Source organism: Chiloscyllium plagiosum, chromosome 26 (assembly GCF_004010195.1).
Source record: "Chiloscyllium plagiosum isolate BGI_BamShark_2017 chromosome 26, ASM401019v2, whole genome shotgun sequence".
NCBI lineage: Eukaryota > Metazoa > Chordata > Chondrichthyes > Orectolobiformes > Hemiscylliidae > Chiloscyllium > Chiloscyllium plagiosum.
This window is the reverse complement of record NC_057735.1, coordinates 33,886,823-33,909,589: the sequence shown is the minus strand read 5'-3', so window position 1 is coordinate 33,909,589 and position 22,767 is coordinate 33,886,823. Positions and strand designations below refer to the sequence as shown.

General features: G+C 37.7%; 1 protein-coding gene across 5 annotated transcripts in view; it reads right to left on the bottom strand.

Moving 5' to 3' along the window:
• Nucleotides 1-19,956, bottom strand: part of LOC122563239 (synaptotagmin-B) — a 640,974-nt gene extending 621,018 nt beyond the window's left edge. For 3 of the 5 annotated variants that reach the window (XM_043716847.1, XM_043716850.1, XM_043716851.1), the window contains exon 1: nt 19,754-19,956. The gene's annotated coding sequence lies outside the window, so the exon portion shown is untranslated. Of the gene's footprint in view, nt 1-19,593; nt 19,630-19,753 lie in introns of those variants that run through there. The other 2 variants (XM_043716855.1, XM_043716849.1) reach the window with 2 other exon arrangements.
• Between the last annotated feature and the right edge of the window lie 2,811 nt (nt 19,957-22,767).

Genomic DNA, 22,767 nt, shown 5'->3' with positions numbered 1-22,767 from the left:
TGATAGACTTGTACAAATTACACTATTAAAAATGAAACTTTCAAATATAATTGGTTTTCATAATAGCTATTGCAGAGTAATAGCTTCCAGCAGCTACCTTTTTCATTATGGACTTTCTAATCTATCATCAAATATGCATGGAAAGCGATTGCTGTAAGGTAGAATTTCCAATATTAAGTTGAGGTTTTGTTTGGGTGAACACAATGGATTTAGAAAGTGTGATATTAAAATGTCAATTGTACCTATAATTCAGAAATTGGCTTATGTCCAATTTGATCTAAATTTCTGGTAAGACACAGTTCCACAATGAGGGAAGGAAATGTGTTGGATCCATCATTGCATCATATAGGTTAATCCCCTAGCAATTGGCTAAGAACTGGCATTTGCAAAAGACAGGAATTAAGTTGGCAGCCCGTTCAAATCATAGAGATCTCTAAGGGGAGGTAATAGAGAGAAAAAAACTTCAGATAGGGTTACACAAACAAAAATAAGGATTCATATCTTTTGCAACTTCAGGGTGCCCCAAAGAACATTGTAGCCAATTTTGAATTGTAATCATTATTTAAATACAAGAAACACAAAGATTAATTTGCACATAGTGAAGACCCACAGTAGTAATGATAATGGCCAGATTTATATTTTTTAGGATTGAGGGATAAATATTGACAAGAACAACGGGATTACTCAAAAGCAGAAATTGCTGAAAAACTCTATAGTTCCAAAGAAGGATCACTGGACCCGAAACATTAACTCTGCTTTCTTTCCACAGATTCTGCCAGAATCGTTGAATTTTTCCAACAGTATCTGTTTTTATTTCTGATTTCCAGATGCTGCAGTTCTTTTTTTTTAACAGAGATAGCTTTTCTGCTTTGCCTTGAAATAGTGTCATGGGATCTTTTACATGTTTGAAGAGAGGCAGTGTCTTCGGTGTCAGTATAGTTTGATTTATGAGGCATCTAGGTTGCAATCCCTGGAAAGGTCTTGTCTGCTTGGCTGGACAGACCCAGTACAGATGGCAGCACTGTGGTATGGGAGGGAATTGCCCTGGGAATCTTCAGCATGACTCTAGATTACATATCGTTTCATGGCATCAGGTCTAACATGGGCTACTTCCACTGACTACCCAACCCCACTTTGTCTGATGAATCAGTGCTCCTGGCAGAAGTACTGTGGGCTGCAAAGTTGCAGAATATAACTTCATGTCTATCACTGAGAGTGGTTTGGCTGGACCACCGATGACACTGATGGCATTTTCATTCATATTTTGTAGATTATAACTCTTTGTAGATATCTAGGTTACATGAGTATTTAAAGAGTAATTTGAATCTAGAAACTTGTTTATCTGCATTGCATTAACAAACCCATTTTTTTAAAAGGTAGCCTCATCTGCCATTGTTGTAAAATCATTAAGGAAGGAAGAAAATAAACTCATTAAAACACTCTCTAACAGGAAGCCCTAGGTGCTGCGTTACAGACTGTGAACTTCTCATCAAACTGATCCAAGCTTCACCCAATGTGTGAAATTGTAAAAGTATTAAATTAAAACTTATCAATAATTCTACCATCTAAAGTTGTCAAGAAGTAGGGAAAGTCTCACTTCAGGAGCGGTTTTTGTTTTAGGGTATGCCCACGTTAAGGGAAGTGAATTTAGTATTCAGATAAGAGTCAAGGCCAACAGTTATAATAAGGATTATGCCCTCCCTTGTTTACATATTGTTGGCACTAACTGTGGTAACTCTAAGTCTGAATTGTAATCATGCCGAATCTCTAATCCAGCCATTCAAATTAAAATGCTTTGACAGCACAGGTGGGCACATCTGCATTTCTGAAACATTTACAAAAAACTGCAGATAGATTGAAAGTACCTCGTTGTTCAAACAATCCCATATGTTTCTTATCCAGGCATTATACCACAATGTTGTGTTCAAACCATAAAGACAAAAACCAAGTAATACATGATTCATTCCTCAAGAACGGGCTGACTCTGGATCCATTTCTGTCACAAAACAAGTTAGTTTTTCCTAACTGATGATGTATTATTCAATATTTAATTTAGTACCAGTAAAGGAATTGGAATTGCACCACAGGGGAACACTAACATTTCAATATTAATATATCCTTACTAAAGATAAAAATTACATGGATTTAATTTTCCAACATAGCAAAACAACGTAGAAAAATATTTTGAAATAGTTGATGGAGACATGATAAATGCGACAGTGTTGCATTGTTAAATGTAAAATGTTACTGCTAAGTATGTATAGACAGTAAAGTTGATAAAATTGTGAATTGGAATAAATTGCTTTGTTAAATTTAATCCTAGAAAGAAAATTTGAAGGAACTGCCAATCTTTGATACTGTATGCATGTTCTGTCACTAGGTTACAGAATGAATCAAGAGAGATCGTAATGCAATGTAGCAGACTGTATAAAGATGGTACATAAAACTGGCGTAAATAGTGAGGAAGACAAAGTTGAATAGGTGTGGGTGGGTTAAGAAAGAGAAAACAAAAACCTTAATAGTATTGGGCATCAAATTCAAAATCATTCATGATTGAGAAATTAGTGTGGAAAGGATGATTCATTAATTAAAATGTGTGTTCATGATTCAACTTGGATCACAACAAGAATCATAAGTGTTTGGACTAATTGACATAGTGTTTCATGTAGACTTCCTGTTTTAAAATTCATTGCAGTTGTTATAGTTACAACTCAGTTAAATATTAATGAAATAATGCACAATACATAATATCTGTGTACATGATGAGTAGATATAAATCAAAAGAAAACATGTTACAAATAGTGCTTCATGCATAAGGTTTAGCTGAGGCAAGATCCAAAAACATTTGTACCACTGGAGTTCATGGAAGAAGTTGATTACCAATCATTAGGTTTACAACTCCATGTTGTAAATGCGTTTAATATAAATACAGTGTACTTTGTGTATGGTTTCTGTTTGGATTTTACAGCTGTGACCTCTGTAGTATTAATTTTTTGATGTGATTTTTGATACTTGGGCAGAATCTAATGGGACCTTTAGGAACAGAACGGGGAATGAGGGAGCATTGCAACCAGAGAAACATGAGGCAAAATGTCAGAGAAATTAGCCCAATAAAGTGGAGATCACCAAGCACAGTTCGAAGTGAAATTAACAAACAGTTTATTAGTACGGCGATATCGCAGAAGAGAAATTGACTACGCTGAAACAGTAGAGATAGTCTGTCCAGGTAGTTGAGAATTCTCTTCCTCGAGCTGAGGATGAAGCCAGGTTTTATCGGAACCTTGTGAATGAGGTTAATTAAAATGAGGAAAGATATAATGTACTTAGAAACTAAATAATCCAGTTACAATGATGATAATTGAAAAACAGTTATCGGATGAATGTCCTGATTGTTGACACAATGTAACATCCTTACAGTATCAATGAGTTCTTGATGGGATCAGGAGATTCAGCTCTCTTTGCAGGTAGGTGAGAATGCCTCTTTTGTAACAATAAGGTGCTCTCATTGTTCCTGACTGGAAGCAAGGTCTTTGGTGGTGCCTTTCCATCTGACCTGTCCTTTGTGTGGCTTTGGTATTGCTGTGTTATGAGACTGTCTTCGGGGCTTTGGGACAGTTGTGTTGACTGGGTATTGTTAGTGTGTTTTGGGATGTGTATTCACTTGTCTGTGAGTGACCTATAGTTCTGTCTGGTTTTACTTGTGAGCCTGTTTGGTCACTGCTGTGGCATTCTGGGCATTTCTGGTATAGTTTGGCCAAGTTTACTTTCCTATGTTCTGTGTGGGCCTACTATGGGTAGGTTGGGTGGCAGATCTTTTCCCACAGAAAGCAAGGCTCAAATGCGTGCCATTTTCCCATGCCATGGAATTCTCTTAGTGATTGGAAAGGTGGATTATGATCATTGTCATATTCCTATCTTTAGGAGTCTGCTGAATGCAGTGAATGATTACTTAGCGGTCTGGAGAAATCTATAGTCTGGTAGCCACAATGTATCAATATTGGGACTGCTACAGTATGTAATCAATGACTCTGGGTCTGTTAGCTCAATTGGCTAGGTGATTAGATTGTAATGCACAGTAAAGCCAACAACATGGGTGAGTTCAATCCCTGTGCTGGTTGTGAAAGAGCTTGGCAGCCTACCTCCTCTCTTCATCCCAGGTTGTGAGTTGGTTACAATCAAGATGTATGTATCCAATTCTCTCTCTCTAATGGAGAGATGTCTATGTTCCCGATGGAATATGGGTCCAAACATACAAGTCAATGACCTGGGTTGAGTGAACTAAATTTCAAAGTTGATAGATGAAACAAAACTTGTAAATAGTATAATAGATAGTAACAGACTTCAGAAGGACATAGACATGTCAAATTAAATAAATATAAAGAAGAAACAATTGTAACTTCCATAAAGCAGTAAGTACTTAACATGAAACGTTCAACTTACAGGGCAGTGTGGTAATTGCAGCAAAGTGGAACTAATTTGATACCTTTTCAAAACGTTTCAACAGAACTCGATTGGGCCAAAAGCCTCCTTTTTGTACGATTCCATTATTAAGACAAAATTATTTAATTTTACACCATCCTAAAGATAAAAGAATAGCTTAAAATGGGAATAGACTAAGGTATGTACACACCAACTTGATAGAGATGGTAATATAGGAGAAAGTGAGGACTGCAGATGCTGGGGATCAGAACTTAAAAATGTGTTGCTGGAAAAGCACAGCAGGTCATAGATGGTAAGAGATGGTAATATAGACAGTCCCAGGTTTGTGAGTAGGTTCCATTCTTAAGTCTGTTTACAAGTCGATTTGTTTGCAAATCACAACACAATACATGACAATGTAACATAGCAATTTGCACATATGAGGAAACGCTCACATGTTGGATGATTAAAATTGATATCGACATTAATACATCCTTGTATGGGATTACACCTGTAACTTTAAGCGTTTGTAAGTGGGATATTGGAGTAAGACCATAAGAAATACAAACAGGAGTGGACTGTTCAGCCCCTTGAACATTTTCTGTCTATAGGATCATGGCTAATCTAACATTCCTCATATCCACATTCCTCATTTTTCCCCATAACCCTTAATTCCCTGACTGATCAAAAATTTATCCATCTCAGCCTTAAATATACACAAGGACTCTGCCCTCAAAGCTCTCTGTGAGTTCCTTCTCATTTTGTTTGGATGTCAGTGAGTGGAGTATAAACCTGTTTAGCCTTTGCTCTTAAAACAATCCCTCCATATCAGGAATCATCCTAGTGAACCTTCTCTGAACTGCCACCAATGAAATGATATCCTTTCTCAAATAAGAAGACCAAAACTACACACAGTACTCCAGATGTGGTCTCACCTGCACAGTGTACAATTGCAGTAAGACCTCCCTACTCTGATTCAGCAATCCCTTTTAAATAAGAGCTAGCATTCCATTAGCTTTCCTGACTATCTGCAGCACCTGTGTGCTAACTTCCCGTGTTTCATGCACAAATAATACTCTATTCTGTTACTCTCCTTTCCAAAATAAGCAACTTTACATTTTCCCATATTATACTCCATTTAAATCAAAATTCATAAATTATAATGTTTAAGTACTCCATTCATAAATTGGGGACCATTTGCAGTGCACTGAATTCAATCAGATATCGATTCATTTTCATGAAGGATTTCTCTCCATGGTTCCTCATGCTATTCTCTGCAACTCTGCCACATAAGCTACACACCACATCTCTGTGGTGGCCTATTTTCCACTCAGCAGTGGCAGAAGTACTCACCATTACAAGGACTTTCCCAGGATTCCTGGAGCCAGCACAATTTTTAAAACAAAGACGATCAGAATGATAAAGAAATGTTTTGAGGGCACTTAGGTGGCACCAGTTGACAATATATTGCAAATATAAGTGCACGTTCGTAAACGTATTGCTATTTAACAACCAAGTGACATTTTGTACCATCCCTGTGTAAGGGTGTGCTACACTTTGCTTGTTGCCAAGCTGGCCTAACGTTTTCTCACTGTTCAGTGTAGAAGCATTACACACTGGAAATCCCTCAAAGGGTTGAGAAAATTCTATTTTATTTAGCGACAGCTAAATAATAAAAATGCACATAGAAACTGCATTTGTCTCTCCGAGCAGAGATGGACAGCTTGTCTTTAGGTCACCAACAAGTGTGCAGTCAATGATGGCTGACTGCAGCAAGCGCCACCTACTGGTTCTAGATTGCAGCACATCTCACTGGAAAATGAGATAAAGTGTTGTAACTGGGCACAAATTACCTCAGTGAAAGCCTTGATACATTGTGGGCACGGGTTTTGAGATCACACACTGGTCCCTCATGGAATCTTGGATAAAAATCTTAGCTATCACCAGATTAGGATGGCTGCTCATTCATTCAGGTTGCAGTTCCTTCTCCAGAAGTTGGAATAGTCCTGTGCCAGTGTCCCAGACATCTACAGCTTGTACAATGTGCCACATTCATCTGGAAGAAATGGCACACAGGATGATAGATTCTAAATCTCCTGGAACTCTTGCCCCTCCTGAGAAGACCTCCAGCTGCAAATTCTTCATGTGGAGGCTGCTCCATAGTCACTGGAAGTTGTTGCTGTTCCTGGGCTTTCTGACACTTCTGTGCCCCCTCTATTTCTCTACGTCTTTATTGTGCCATAGCAACAATGATAACCCCTGCTATGGTTGGATTCGTTGGCCATGGATCCAATGAACCTATGTGTGGAATATCAGAAACAGAACAGAACCTTCGTAATGTGAGCAGTTAACATTCCCATCACACACAAATAACAGCTTAGCATACTCTTCCATTTAGTGGGACATGGGTCCATGAGGCCATAAAACATAGGAGCCTATGCTCTGCCATTCAATCATGGCTGGTAAGTTTGTCAACCCTATTCTCCTGCTTTCTCCCCGTAATCTTCGATCCCTTTGATACTCAAGAACATATCTATCTCAGTCTTAAATTTCGTCAATGACCTGACCTCCACAGCCTTCTGTGGCAATGAATTCCACAGATTCACCACTCTCTGGCTGAAGAAGTTTCTCCTTATCTCCATTCTAAAAAGCCTTCCCTTGACTCTAAGGCTGTGTCCTCGGGTTCGAGACTCTCCGACTAATGAAAACATCTTCCCAACATCTACTCTGTTCTGGCCGTTCAGTATTCTGTGTGTTTCAACTAGATCAAGGCAAGTAGCACAAATACAGTAAAAGATTGGAAGAACTGAATGATTACTGATACCTTGCCAGACTATTCCAACCCCATCCTTACATCATCCAAGAAAGGCAGCATCATATGTGAGAGCATGTTGGCAATACTAACAGTTCAAGGCAAGAGGAAACCATTTCCATGCACTGGTGCAGCCATTGAAACCTTTGACTGTTTTTGTGAATTGTGGTCTGCAGATGACACTTTTAGGGTTTACCTGTGATTACACCTGCTTCACAGGGGTGACTATATTCATTCTGTAATGACCAATAAAATGGTCAAGATTGCCTGCAGGCAGGATTTAAATCCCACATCCATTTGACCTGCAGGGTACGATCATTACAGATGTCTCCAACCTTTACTGTGAAAATATCTGTTTTTTTAAAAAAGCACTTATTCTGCTCCCTTCAACTATGATTACTGCCATTTTTTGCTTTCATTGCACGCTTGCATGAACAGAGAAGGTAACACAGGTCACGCTTGACACAATGAGTCACAGGACCAAAGAGCCCCCCCCCCCCATCCCCCAAGAAACCTACATGTTTCCTTCTTCCTTGCAATCCCCATTGAGCCTATCAGTACTGAGCTATCATACATTCTCACATTCCTCTTTCAATTCAGACTTCATCTTCCAACATTCCAACATTCTCCCTAAGCTCTGGCCCTACAGACTAGTCATGCGAAGCCCATTGTGCTGCGCTGTCCCTTCATCAAAGCCAGGATGGTGATGACTGTAAATGACCACCCTTCTACAGTAACCCATGTCCTCCATTGCACTATTGTCTCTGCCCCCATATTTTTCAATTAATCTGTTCAGACGGAAACCTGAGGGACAGGATGTACATGTATTTGGAAAGGCAAGGACTGATTTGGGATAGTCAACATGGCTTTGTGCATGGAAAATCATGTCTCACAAACTTGATTGAGTTTTTTGATGAAGTAACAAAGAAGATTGATGAGAGAAGAGCAGTAGGTGTGATCTATATGGACTTCAGTAAGGCGTTCGACAAAGTTCCCCATGGGAGACTGATTAGCAAGGTTAGATCTCATGGAATACAGGGTATATGAATAGGAAGGGTTTGGAGGGATATGGGCCGGGTGCTGGTAGGTGGGACTAGATTGGGTTGGGATATCTGGTCGGCATGGACGGGTTAGACCGAAGGGTCTGTTTCCATGCTGTACATCTCTATGACTCTATGACTCTATGACATACATCTGAAGCAGGTGGGACTTGAACCCATTCCTTCAGGTCCCAATGTAGACATGCAGCCATTATACAAAAATGCACCAAATTATTATCCCCTTTGCATCATAGCATGTTCCTCTTATGCCCGAAATTGACCTCCCCAAATTCCCGATCTATGGCCGCTGATAAAGCCCCCTGACTTTCATTGAGCTGAAGCCCCAGCTGGCTGTGAGCCACCCCTGACTTGGACGAACAGCTCCATCTGATGGGTGAATAGGACCCTAATTAATTTGTACAGCTCCCAGACTAACTGAGGTGAATCTCAGTGTGGTTGCACTGGCCCACTCCCCAAGCTGGAGAGATATGGACCCCCTGACCCTGATTATCCCAAGTGGCTGACTGGCTTTAGCCTGCTGAGTTTCTCAAGTGAATTCTGTTTTTAATCTGCAATTCTTTAATTTATTGCCACATTGTTTGCAGCTATGTTTGTAAATAACCAAACACTTTTTTAAAAATCCTTTTCAGAATTGAGCTAGGTTGTTTTTAAGCATTGCCCCTACATTTATTATTTTGATTTATCTATGCTGATGAACTCAGCTATATAGAAAATGACTTCTAATACACCTGGTATATTATATTTTAAATATACTATTTGTCAGTGCACTGTTATACTGTATGAGTCCCCATGTTTTCTTGCAAATAAAAACATTAATAAAGTTGAAAATAATAATTCTGAGTACTTTTTCCAAGCTCAAATACTTTTGTAACTTTTCCCTTAATTATATATCTAATTACATTGTACAGTATTCAGAGTATATTTATTGGGATTATCAACGATGATGGATGTGGAATATCAAATTAGCATAACAAAGAGAACTATCTGTAGAAATTCCAAACTCCTGAGTGAACTGAACTTGTAGCTGAGGTGTACTATACAGGATGGCCTATAAATGTCATATTTTAAAAAAAGCTTTACGCAGTCATTCATCATTCTTCCAATCAGTCATTTCATCTGTGCTGATTGCAATCAGTTGTAATGCTGGCATTAGCTTGCAAAATAGCCATGTCTTTATTGGCAGAGAGTGGGTGGATAATAAGATAGGACAGAGCAAATCATATTCAATTTTCAATCAACAGATAATATGATTTGAATTCACTTTACAGGTGAATCCTTCATATTTATATCCCAATTTCATACTTTGCTACGAATTTTCACAAATCATCACTCATGTCATCCATTTCAATACTATTAAGATGTAACTTATCCATAAACTTTAACATGCTTTAAAACATCAAGACAAAAGAAACTTACATCACAGCAAATAACTAAATGACTTTCAGACAATTTTAAGGCAGAAAGCTAACATAACTCATATTAACATTTATTTTCAGGCATACAGTTAACAAAAAAAATCAATCAACCTGCAAATTCTTACACACATTGGACTTTGCCTTTTAACAGTCACCAATAGGGCCACAATTATTTATAATATATATTAATGATTTGGATGAGGAAAGTGAATGTACTGTAGCTAAGTTTGCAAATACCGCAAAAATCGATGGGAAGGCAAGTGGTGAGGATGACACAAAGAGACTGCAGAGGGATGTAGAAGGTTAAGCGAGCAGACAAAAACTTGACAGATGAATTATAATGTGGGAAAATGCAATGTTATGTTCTTTGGCAGGAAGAATAGAGGAACTGAATATTATTTAAATGGAGAAAGCTGTGGAACAGTGTTTTTTTTCATTTATTCATTTTGTGGGATGTGGGCATCGCTGATTGGCCAGCATTTATTGACTAGTTGCTGTTGAGAAGGTTGTGGCGAGCTGCTTTCTTGAACCGCTGCAATCCACCTGCTGTGGGTTGACCCACAATGCCACGAGAGAGGGAATTCCAGGATTTTGACCCAGTAACAATGAAGGAACTGGAATATATTTCCAAGTCAGGCTGGTGAGTCATTTGGAGGGGAACTTGAAGGTGATGGTGTCCCCATAAATCTGCTGCCGTTGTCCTTCGAGAAAGAAGTGATCAGTTCTGAGGAAGGGACATGACACCAAAATGTTCACTCTAATCTTCCTTCACAGATGCTGCTAGACCTGCTGAGCTTTTCTAGCAACTTCTGCTTTTGTTTTTGGGCTTTTACTTGTTGCAACATAGAAAAATGAGAGGTGACTTTATTGAAACATGCAAGATTCTTAGGAAAAAACACATTCAAAAATAGCTGCAGAAAGCATATGTGGAGAAACAACAGAGTTAACATTTCAAAACCAGTGACTCTGTTTCAGAACTACTTTGGAAAATATGGTATTTATACTGATGATAGGGGTGAGGTGGGAGAAGGAGTTAGTGGATAAATAGAGACAAAGCTCAGGTAGACAGAGCAATGGTTGATAATAAGCCAAGGAAGACAAGAAGCTACACAGGTGATAATGGGCACAATGTGAAAATTAGTTAGCTTTGCTGAAAGGTATTCATTTCATGACAGGACCTGGGATTGTGGGGGTATGTAATAGATAAGAAAAGAGATTTTCATGCTCTGAAATTGTTAAACTCCATTTTGAGTCCTGAAGGCCGTAAGGTACCTAAATGGAAGATGAGGTGTTGTTCTTCCATCTTGCACTGAGCTTCACTGGATCACTGAAGCAAGCCTGAGACGAATTTTGTCCAGAAAGCATGGTGCTGTGTTGAGAGCAACTAGAAGCATGGGATTATTTTTATGGACAGAATGTTGGTGTTCCATAAAGTCGTCATCCAGTCTACATTTCATTCCAACGTAGAGGAGACCACATTGTGAGTAGCGAATACAATAGACTAGGTTGGGTAATATGCAGTTCAAATGTTATGGGGAAAAGACAAAAAAAATGCTGTTGAGGATGATCAGACCAGCCATGATCTTATTGAATGGTGGAGCAGACTCACTGGGCTGATTGGCCGACTCCTACATATTATGGTCATATGGCCTGACAGCCTTGCATTCAAATCAAACAGAACATTTATGATCAAGTCCCCCAGTCCTGCAAAATTGGTTATTGTTTTTCTGCCTCATAATTACAAACATTTTGCAAAAGAGTGTTAGATAGGCAAAAGAATGATCAGAAGACCAAACATGTTTTACAGATTTAAAGTTTTAATGATTTAAAATGAAAAACTCAAGAATGAATTCCAACGTGTATATATAATCTGCAAATGCAGGTATGAGTCTCACAATAGACTGTGGGCTGTGACATTCTAATGATTGATGGCATGCCTACACAATTATACATTTTGATCTACTTCATCCTGTTTAGATAAATGAATCTAATCGTATGTTATTGCTATGATCACAAGTCCATTGGATAATGCATTGGATGTAAGAAGCATTGATGTATATTTTAAATTAGGTACAATAACTTTGATTTCCATACCACTTTACAAGATAATAAAGAGTTCACACTAAGTTGGGGAGAAAGATGTCAAACAAAGGAAAACTTAAACAGAAACAGCCTAAAATTAAGGCTTTGACAATAAGGAGGTGAAATATTTGTGTTGTTAAGGAAGGGAGATATGGAAGGTGATGGCAAGGTGGCTGAAGTAACCCATGCAATGGGACAAAATGAGGAGGGGATAAATCAACTAGATTACTGTCAAAAAAGTTTTTTTTTCTTAGCCACAGAGGAAACCACAGAGCTATAAAAAAGGGATGAGAAGAAAATTATGTTGGAAGTTTACTCTGTGATATGGGTAGTATGTTTCTTGAAAAAGTTAGGTGTTTGTGGCAGATGTTGTAAGATGAATTGTACATTCATAAGTTGATAATAAAGCCATGAAACAGCTTACACCTTTAAAGTAATAAATGAACACAGAGTGCTTCATGACAATATATGCAACTATGTCTGATACTGAGCTACATAAACTGATATTAAGATAAGTGATCAAAAGCTTGGCAAATGATGTAAGTTATAAGGAACACCTTAAAGGAGGTCAAGAGTTTTAAAGGGGAGAATTCTGGTTAGCACCAGGTACAGTGACATAGTTTTTTAGAATGTGGATGCACAAGAGGCTGGAATTGGAGGAGGGTCATGATCTCTGGTGAGTTGCAATGTTGGAAGAGGTTACAGTAATTGGGAGAGGAGAGGTCATAGAAAGACTTGCAGCAGAGGATGAATGTATTTTAACACAAACATTGACAGGCAATGAACCACATTACCTGTTCCTTAATTGAAAGTAGCATGAACCGATAAGTGTAACAGCGCTACAAATTTCCAGCATTCTCACATGTAAAGTAGCACCAAACAATCTATATAGCTAAAGTTCAAATTTGACAAATAAGACACTCTGAAATATTTTTCCATTCCAAATCTGCCAACAGAAGGGATTTGACTCATGCTGGTAAATTAATTGACTAGATTTCAATTGCTTTGTGTTATTTCTAACATTATGCTCCACACTTCTTTTTGAGACACTGGTCTGAAGTTGTAAATGTGTGTAGATTGTATGTCAATCAGTATACACTGGTGTTGTAGTCATAAAATTAATGCTATTGGAATTCCAGCACTAAATTAGCTGTCTCACAGCATGCATGACTTCAAATATTGTGCAGTCATAAAAGATTGTCTGAAGTATTGAGCTATCTCCAGTTGTGTTTCATACATTTACATATTTAAGTAGATTACTGCACAAAAACATTGAAGGACAATCAAGTGGAAGTGAATCCTGGAAAACTTAAAGTATTGCAGCATGCTGCTGACAGTGACAGAGCAAGAGTTTTTTCAAACGCATAAGGAGTTTTAAATTTTTTTTGCATACTGTTAAAACTGTTGTTACTCTCTTAGCTTTGCATTTTGCTAGGTTCCCCAAGTAAAGAAAAAGTTAATGTATAGAATAAAATAAAATCCAAGTTTTCTTTGTAATTTGTTCTCCAACTTAAAAGACAGCACATTAGCCAGCTATTTTTCTTTAAGTTTTCCATCATTGTTCTAAAGGTATAGAGAATCTTTGAGAGTAATCTGTTGCTTTTAAAAACTATGAACCAATTCAAAACCAGAAAAGATAGTAAGAAAATGTTATCAAAACAGAGCCTCAGATTTGTTTTCCAGATAATTACAAGAAAGCTCAGATAAGCATGCTGAATTGATCAGTATGAAAACAGTTTTAGTGACTTCTAATATGTAGTTGAACAATATTGTTGAAGCACCATACAATTTTCCAACATAATTGCTACGTGTCACTGCTGATTGCAACAGCAATTTGTATCAACAAGCCACTAAAATGTATTTCATTTAGCAGCACACTATGAAATGTGCATTGTTAATGTTATGTGCAAGGGTATCTTATTCTCACATCCTTCCTTTGCAAGGATCAATTACTTTACCATGGCTCACTCACAGTTTTACTTCCCTCTGGCACTGGAATTAGAGCAGAGAACTGCATTCAGGACCCAATCTGACAACAGTCTGAAAGAAGTGAGAATTTCTGAGAAGGAGAAAATCTCAATACATTTGCTCAAAGTCAGCATATATCTTAACTTTCAATACTTGCTTAACAGAAACTTCTTCACATCAGCTAAAATTTATCATTTCAAAGTGTTGCATAATTGTTTGCATGTTAATTTAACTTATTCACATGCTAATTCTATGACTGACCGCATTCTCCCCATAGATAAATAGCCCAGTACTCCACTACTGCACCCAAGTAAATATCACATATGCATTCAAATATGGAACTAATCTATGATTGTTTGAGACTGTTGCTCAGTCTCAGTGAAAGGTAATGCCAAGATATCAGAGATTCAGAGTGAAACTTGTTTTGTTAACGATAATGGTCTAAAAATCAACAATAATGCTTAATTGATTAAGTCCACAGGTTAATTTATTTCAAACAGTAAAACACATGACAAGTTATGAAGCAGACACTACAGTAAATCAATGGATTTCTGTCAATATGTGTAGGCTCACAGCAGACTAACTGCAAGACAAAGTGATATCATTGTATATACACAGTACATGGTATCCTGAGAGGTGAAATCACTTAAAGACAAGATACACATACAACATCACGATCTTTTCCAAGAAAATATCTACAATAACAAGTGAGCTCATGAGTCTCTATGATGCATAGTTAATTAGCTGATACATCCAGATTTCATGACGGTCACTTTGACTTCAAATGCTGTGGATCTACACAGTCATCAGTGATATTGGCTATCATTCTTATTTGAGTTTTCATCTTTTTCCCTCATGGGCAGCAGTTACTGTTCAGAGTTTGTTTATCCTAATGCCAAGTTTTGTTCCTGATTAGCTGCTGACTGGTCTCATTCCTTGAGCAATTTTGAGTCGTTCAAGCCTTCTTGAAATTTGCTGTTTTGTTCAGTAAGAGCTTCCAGCTATTTTGAAACTCTTGGTTTTATGCCCTGGGTGCTTCTGATTCGATCAAAGATTTAATCCTTTGTATGTCCACTTCATTTTCCCCTTTATAACATGCTCCAATAATTGTCCAGACTTTTATTTCTTTGAAGCCTGGATCTTTTTGACATGCTGCTTCAATTGATGTTTGGCTTCATATGTTCTGCTTTAACTCTTTCACTGGAGCACTATGGATTGCCTTGTCAATGATTTTCAGCTCTTGCTGTGTACCTGTGCACTTCCATGTGTTCTTCAAGGTTTTTCAATTTTTCCAGCATTGCTTTGAACTCAAACCAATGTCTTTATGGCTGTTTTCGATCTGTATTTTGTGAGAGTTGCTCCTAAGCTTTCTGTAAATGAACAATTTTTTCAGTTGATTATTGATTCAGAACTTGATTCAGAACAGTTCATCCTGTTTACTTTCTTTCACTTCCAGCTCTTCATTCGTTTTCATGAGCTGAGCAGAGGTATCCCCTAGACTTTATCATTGCAAAGATGGGATTCTTGTGTTTGGATTTATTCTGAGTGTTCACCTCCATTCCTCTCGAACTTTCCTTTTCCTCTACACATCAGAAAGCTGAGATTTTAGTTCTACTAATTGACATGAAAGTGGAGTGTTCCCAACTGCTTTCATATTCAGTTCAGTTCTTGAATAGTGTATTGTGGCTCTGATGTTTGTCTGATCCCGTGGATTGTGACTAGTATGAACTCCTATTATGCTGATATACGTTCAATTGCTTGTCCAGCAATACCTATGACATAGATCATCGGTGATGTCCAAGTGAATTGATTGTATTTATTCTCTAGCACTATTGGTCGTGCACATGGAATCAGTGGACCAATTGTAAGCTGAAAGTTTTACAATCATACATTTCGTCATGATTTCTCATGTCTGTGGATTCAGATCATTTAGAATTTTGCAGAAATATTGGTACTTGCCCTGTGTCAATCCCAGCCAATAATAAATAGTCACCAGTGTTTTGAGGAGAGATCATTTGGATTTTTGCAAACACTTTAAATGTTGTGGTGACATTGTTGGTTTCCACAAGATTGGAAGTGTAAACAGACATACACTATTTTTTGTCTCATTGTCTACATAGTTAGATTCTGGTTTGTTGATCACTTCACACATTTGCCTCTGGTAGGATATCAGTTGATCTTCATTGTAATATGAAGGTACATCTTGTAAATGGTCTTGTTTTAGTCGATGAAAGGCTCTTTAAAACTGCATCAGCCTTTGCTCCAGTGCAGTGCCTCCGCTAATAGTCTTTTTTGCCACTTGCAAAATTGATTGAAAGCTAAGTGTTTTCTTTGTGTTTGCACAAGGCCACACCTTCCCCATTTTAATTTGTTCGGATGTTCCAGTGATTGTGTCAAACATTGAGCTTGGTATTAGGACCTGTAAGTTCAATCAACCTGCGAGGATCACTTCATACTTACATCCGTAATCGTGCTTCCACACCACCAGTCCTTGGTTTGTCTCACAGAATTTTCTAGAAATTTTTCATGGGGTTGGATGTAGTCACAAACTCAACAATTCTGCTTGCTAGCTCACCATCTGAAAATTCACACAATGAGTTCTCTATTGTACACTTTCTCATAAAACACTCTACAGCTTGAGCCAATTTCTGTCAAAATCTCGTGAATTATTTTCAATGAATACAGAAGGTTTTGTTTCTGATTTTCAGTTGGTCTTTTAATGTGGCCCATATCTTTTATAGATCTTTTACTTTTTTGGCTGTTAAACCTGAAATGCTCAGTCTGTGCAGATCTCGATTCCTAATTGCTAAACAAAGCTAAACAGCTTGCTTTTCTGTATCAGCCACACCTGAATCTAGAAACAATACCTATGAACACTTTAAAAATTTTTAATTATTTTGGGAGATCTGCTGCATGTCAATTTAAACCAGGAAATTTTATGGACTTCTTAGCAATATGCCTTTGACCTTGAAAGTTACAAATCACACAACACCAGGTTATAGTCCAACAGGTTTAATTGGGAGCACTAGCTTCCAATTAAACCTGTTGGACTATAATCTGGTGTTGTGTGATTTGTAACTTTGTACACCCCAGTCCAACACCAGCATCTCCAATTTTTGACCTTTAATCCCTAGTTATCAATCATACACACACTCCAAATCACTTGCCTTTCTCCACTGTTTTAAACTGGCCTCTCAGTGAGGAGTTGTCTGTTTAAAGTCATTTATTTTGTTAACAGTCATGAACAAAGATGTTGAGGGTTGACTCATGCACTGATTTAAGACAATTGACTATGCGTCCTTCCTGTAGGTTGACTTGTTTGTTGACTGTTCAAGCACAGTAGGTATTTTCAGCAAAATGTTTTCTACCACTGTTCACCATGTCAAATTGCTGATAATGGTCTGATAATCAGTCACTCATCAGGGTTACGTTAACTCTATAGGTTAGTTTATTTAATCCAGTAAAGCACATTACAAGTTATGAAAGAGACATTACAGTAAACCAATGGACTTCTGTCAGCATATGCAGACCCACAGCTGACTAACTGGTAGGCATAGTCACAACATTATATGCAAACATCACATACAGTCTTTAAAGATGAACTCCCTTTAAGGCAAGGTACACATACAACAGAACTCGTCAATAACTCTGAACCATGGACAATGTAATGCAATCATCTTTATATTAGATCAGAGAGAATATGCCTGTCCTTAACCACTCTGTAACATTACATGGTAAGCAGTTTGCATTATTATATTGAGCCTGTATTTTCCAGAGTCATAGAGTCTTACTGCCAAGAGGCAAGTACATCATGCTAATATTAATCATCCCATACTCAGAACCATGACACAAAATAGATGTAGTGAAAAGACTTTTAACAAAAGTGTGGCATATCTACTCAGAACCCATTCAGAGCTATTATTGATTATAAACTGGAAGCATAACTTTTGTTTTCTCTTTTTAAATGAAGCAAGGAAGGTTGCAGCAGAAGATCAGAATTTATTTGGAACATCACTGATGTCTGTACCCAATGACTTATGAAATTTTCATACTGCTTTCAGTTTAAAAGTGATCTCTCGTTGGACTTCTATCGATATTTCAAACCTAATTCAATTATGATATGAATTGTTTCACAATTTTATATTTTATCTATTCCTTGTAATCTGGCAGTTTATGTTTATGGAATAAGCAATGATTTCCAGTGAAGTAATTAAAGAATGCACTGATGATCTAATCAATATCCAGAAATATTAGCCATTGTCATGATAAACTCTAACTGATCAGATTGCATTTCATATATTTAAATAGTGATCCATCTAAAGCGCTTAAATTATATGAAGTTTAAGTATAAATTCTGCACTTATCTAATCAAAACCAAATTGTGCGCTTTTTTGGAACCATCCTTCCATCATGAATGGAGAAAAATCTAGAAGCTGATCAGTTGGCGAGAAAGTCCATGACCAAATCATATTATTTTCAACAGTTAAAAGATTCAAAGTGTTTACAATAAGTAGTTGTGAACCTCTATAGAAGTTTGGGGAGATGTGAATGTAAGGACGGGATGGTGGCACAGTGGTCAGCACTGCTACCCACAGCACCAGAGACCCACGTTCAATTCCTGTCTCGGCAACTGTCGGTGTGGAGTTTGCACAGTCTCCCTGTGTCTGTGTGGGTTTCATCCCACTGTCCAAAAATGTGCAGGGTGGGTAAATTGGCCATGCTAAATCGCCTGTAGTGTTAGATGTAGGGGAATGGGTCTGGGTGGGTTGCTCTTTGGAGGGTCAGTGTGGACTTGTTGGGCTGAAGGGCCTGTTTCCACACTGTAAGTAATCTTAAAAAAAAACTAATCTAAAATACTTGAAAATCTAGTATTTTGAGCGCTTACACCAATATATCTACCCCTAATTTGACTGTGATTATATTGTAATGTACTGCAAAGCTTTGAAGTGTAGCCTCTTACAGTATTTTATTTACTTAAGATCTAACACTCTATACTCCAATTTGTCTATTCATCCAAAATTAGCAACAGCTGAGTAACAATTACATCACAACCATTGTAGTTATGTTCTCTTCCTACAGTGCTCTCTAAAAGCAAAAGGGCAACAAAATTACAATCCACGAAAGATTTTCACAACTTTAGCGATAAATGAAACATTCTCTAATGACGTTCTGTTTCTTAAGAAAAATCAAAGTTGAGCATTTGAAGCAAACTTAATTTCAAGTCATCTTCAGGTTTGTCCGGGCCACTTTTGAGTTTTTGTGCAGATTATTCATAGCTATCAACAAAATGCACAACCTGCCACAGATGTATCATAATGGGATGGACAAAATATTCAACCAATTGTTCAGTTTTCACTTATTTAATAAATTGACAGTATCAGAAATATTGAAATTATGATTATTTATTCAGCTCATGATTAAGCATCAGCAGTAATCATCTAAATACATACATCAGAGTCTAGTTTCAGTTAAATTAAACAATGCAGTAAAATATTGTTGTCAGCAACTCTACATTTCACTTAGTCTGATTTTAATGTTAGTAACATACAGAAGCTAATGTTTCATTCTATAGAATAACAGGAACTGTTTCACCTTTTAAAATTACAGAAGTAATGCTATGTTGGCTGTGCAGCTTCATCCAGCCTGAGAAACTACAACTATGAAGAGAAAGACAGTAGGATCTTATAATGTTAACACAGTCTATTTTTTCTAATCAGAAACTATATTTGAGGAGAAACAGTCCAGTTCAATTTTCTTTCTCCTTTTCAGTCATTATGCTTGGCTTTCTCATATATGTCATGCATGTCAATGTGTTACAAAGGCATCAAACTCTTACCCAAATTATATTCAACAACACCAGGAGAACTGCAGCTTTGTATGATACTGGGAAACCTCTGGCTGCAGTGCAGTGCGGACTGAGACAGCAGCAGTCTGACAATGATGCATGCAATTGAGAGAAGTACTTTCAATCATCTATTGCAGCTAGGCAGCCTTACCTTAGTCTGTGCTCCTTCTAGGGAAGTTCTTGTCAATAAGATTCTCAGGACAGTCTGTCAGACAGAGCAGAAAAAGAAAATAGCTTCCTAAAGACTTAGGACAACTTTACCCTTTTAAATGAAGACTGATCCACAACACACAAAAGGCAAGCTGAAGGAGAGAGAGAGAGAGAGAGAGAAGGAAATGAAAAGTGCTGAAATGTTTAGGTCAGCATCATAGTAAAAGCACTGCAGTTTCCCAGAAATCCCTCTAGTGATACATTGCTGTATTTCATAGTGCTGGCTACCGATTGGCTGCTGTGTTGTTCGGTAATGTCGAATCTCAGCATTAATTGGGGATGGTCCCTTTTGTGGTGCACTCTCCACCCCTGCATCAAGTATTGCTGGATCAGCACAATGAGGGAAAATCAAATACAACTGAACTGACAGCAGACACAAGCACTAGCATACGGTATAAGGAATCTATGTTTCAGTGGTAATGTTCTATGCGTAACTGATTCAGCAGGGCAGACAAACAGAACAGATCAATGGATAATGCAATTTGCACAGAAGCAGCATCTTGATTTTAAAAAATAGAACAAGAAACACATTTTGGCTGCTGTCAGCCTAACACAGTACATTATTAATTGTTCAGAAAAAGATGGGTTAAGCAGCTCACTAATTTGATGTATAGGTTTACATTTACTGTCATGAATTATACTACACAAGTATGGATTAAATAGAATGTAAATAAACATCATTATGTGATGATAAAATGATTAAATGAATTAATTGTTTTTCCTGTTTAGGAATACATATAGCGTATGCTTTCCATATATTACACTATTTATTATGGGTTTAAAGTTACAATTTTTATTCAACATGCAAATCATATTTCACTTAACTGTTTATGGAAAGAAAGCTTAACTAATCAATATGCCACATTATGTTGTGCTCAAGAAATGTAATCAGAACCAGCTCAGTGTACGATGAAGCATGAATTAGTTTATTTAGGAGCTCCCCTGTTCTCCCATAAAGCAGTCAAGTTTGTTTGAATCAGCAATCGCAGTGACAAACATCCAAAAATTAAATAGTAGTTACCTCAAATGAGTATGGTGTTACATACAAACATATGGCTGAGTCATCTTGCAAAATCTTTCACAAGCAAGCCAAATGACCAAGTCTATCCACATGTTTAGAGGAATAGAAATCCTGCAGGGAAATTGCTGTGAAGTAAATATTGAATCAACTAAATCAGTTAAACATCAAAAATTTAATAAACTTGTATTGGCTAAAGTTAAAGTTAGAGCCACTCTTCCAGAACAATATGATTAGATTAGATTCCCTACAAGTCCACACCAACCCTCCAAAGAGAAACCCACCCAGACCCATTTCCCTCTGACTAAAGCACCTAACACTATGGGCAATTTAGAATGACCAATTCACCTGGTCTGCGGGAGGAAACCCACACAGACACAGGAAGAATGTGCAAACTCCACACAGACAGTTGCCCGAGGCTGGAATCAAACCTGGGTCTCTAGGGCTATGAGGCAGCAGTACTGCAGCACTGAGCCACCATGCCGCCCCATATGTTGTTCCATTGAACCTGAAGAAGCATATTGTGGTTTGCATTAATTAGTTAATAATTAAAGGAACACATTACAATTATCACATTCACAAATGTGACTAGTTCGTCAATTGTTTTGGAAATTTATAAAGTATTAAACTGGGGGATCTTCAAGTACATTCCAGACCAGTTTTAACACCAATGATCATGCTTTACTTTTATTTAACTTAGTTTTATAAATATGAGGTTTCTGAATACCACAACAGTGGAGTGTCAATAACTTGAAATAATCTACTGGGACACCAAAAGCAGATGTTGAAAACCTATCTGAGACCTGATTGGCTGTGATCAGTGTGACAGGAATGGTAATGCAGATGCTGCAAATTTGCAATAAGATTAGAAAATAGAGTATCTACTCATCAGGTCAGGCAGCATCTATGGAAAAAACAAAAAACAGAGTTAACCCCCAATGACCTTCAGAACATTACAGGAGACTATTTCAACTCCAAACCGACATGTCCTGTTTGAGAGGAGCAGCAATATTTAATGGGAAGAAGTTTCAACATAGAGGCAAGCTTTCACTAACTTACTTGGAAATTTTAAATAAAAAAATAGTGTTTGCAGCCAAGATACCCATTGTGCTCCTGGGCAGTGGGGGGAAGAGAGTGGTCATGGCTGGTTTGGGGATGGGGAGTGGAAGGGGAATTGTGAATGGGGTTGGGGGAGTACCTTTACAAGGTGGCATCTGGTACTGATGTATAAGTCAATTGGAACCTGAAAGGGTTAGCTGACATCACAAAATAGGCTCTACCCAGATGGATGTTCCTGGGAAGAAGTAATCAGTTTCTGTTTTTTCTATTAGTGTTAATAACATGCAGCTAAATTTGCATTGAACACTGTGATTATAGATATAGCATTTGGATTTCAAATAGAGGCAGAAGAGTGTTGGTCTATCTTACTAAAAGATGAGGTTAGAGATTCTAATAACCTGCAAGTGCAGGGAATGGGGGCTGCCGAGCCGTTGCATCTACTTGTTATATGAAAAGTGCTTGTGGTGGCTGGAAGTACTCAACTCAGGTCACTGTTACCAGCACAATGTACATTTGAAAAATGAACAGCTGGGACTGCTATTAAATACTGGTACACCTGGCTGCAATTGGTGATCTTGTCTTTATTGATAAGGTAACTCCCTTTCAATAAGCATCTAATCTATTACTCCCTTCCAATAGTTATAACCAATATTGTTGCTACTGTTTTGTACTGCTGTAGAAATTCTTACTGAATATAATCTATGAGCATTTGCCCTCCACCACACTCTTTACACAGCAACCATCCCAGTGTACGTTTGGGTAGTTAATGTCCTCATTATAATTAGACTGTAATGTTGGCATCCCTTTGTAAGTTTCCTGCAGGTTTGTTCCTTCATCTCCTTCCTAATGGTTGGTAATCTATATAACCACACCAAGCA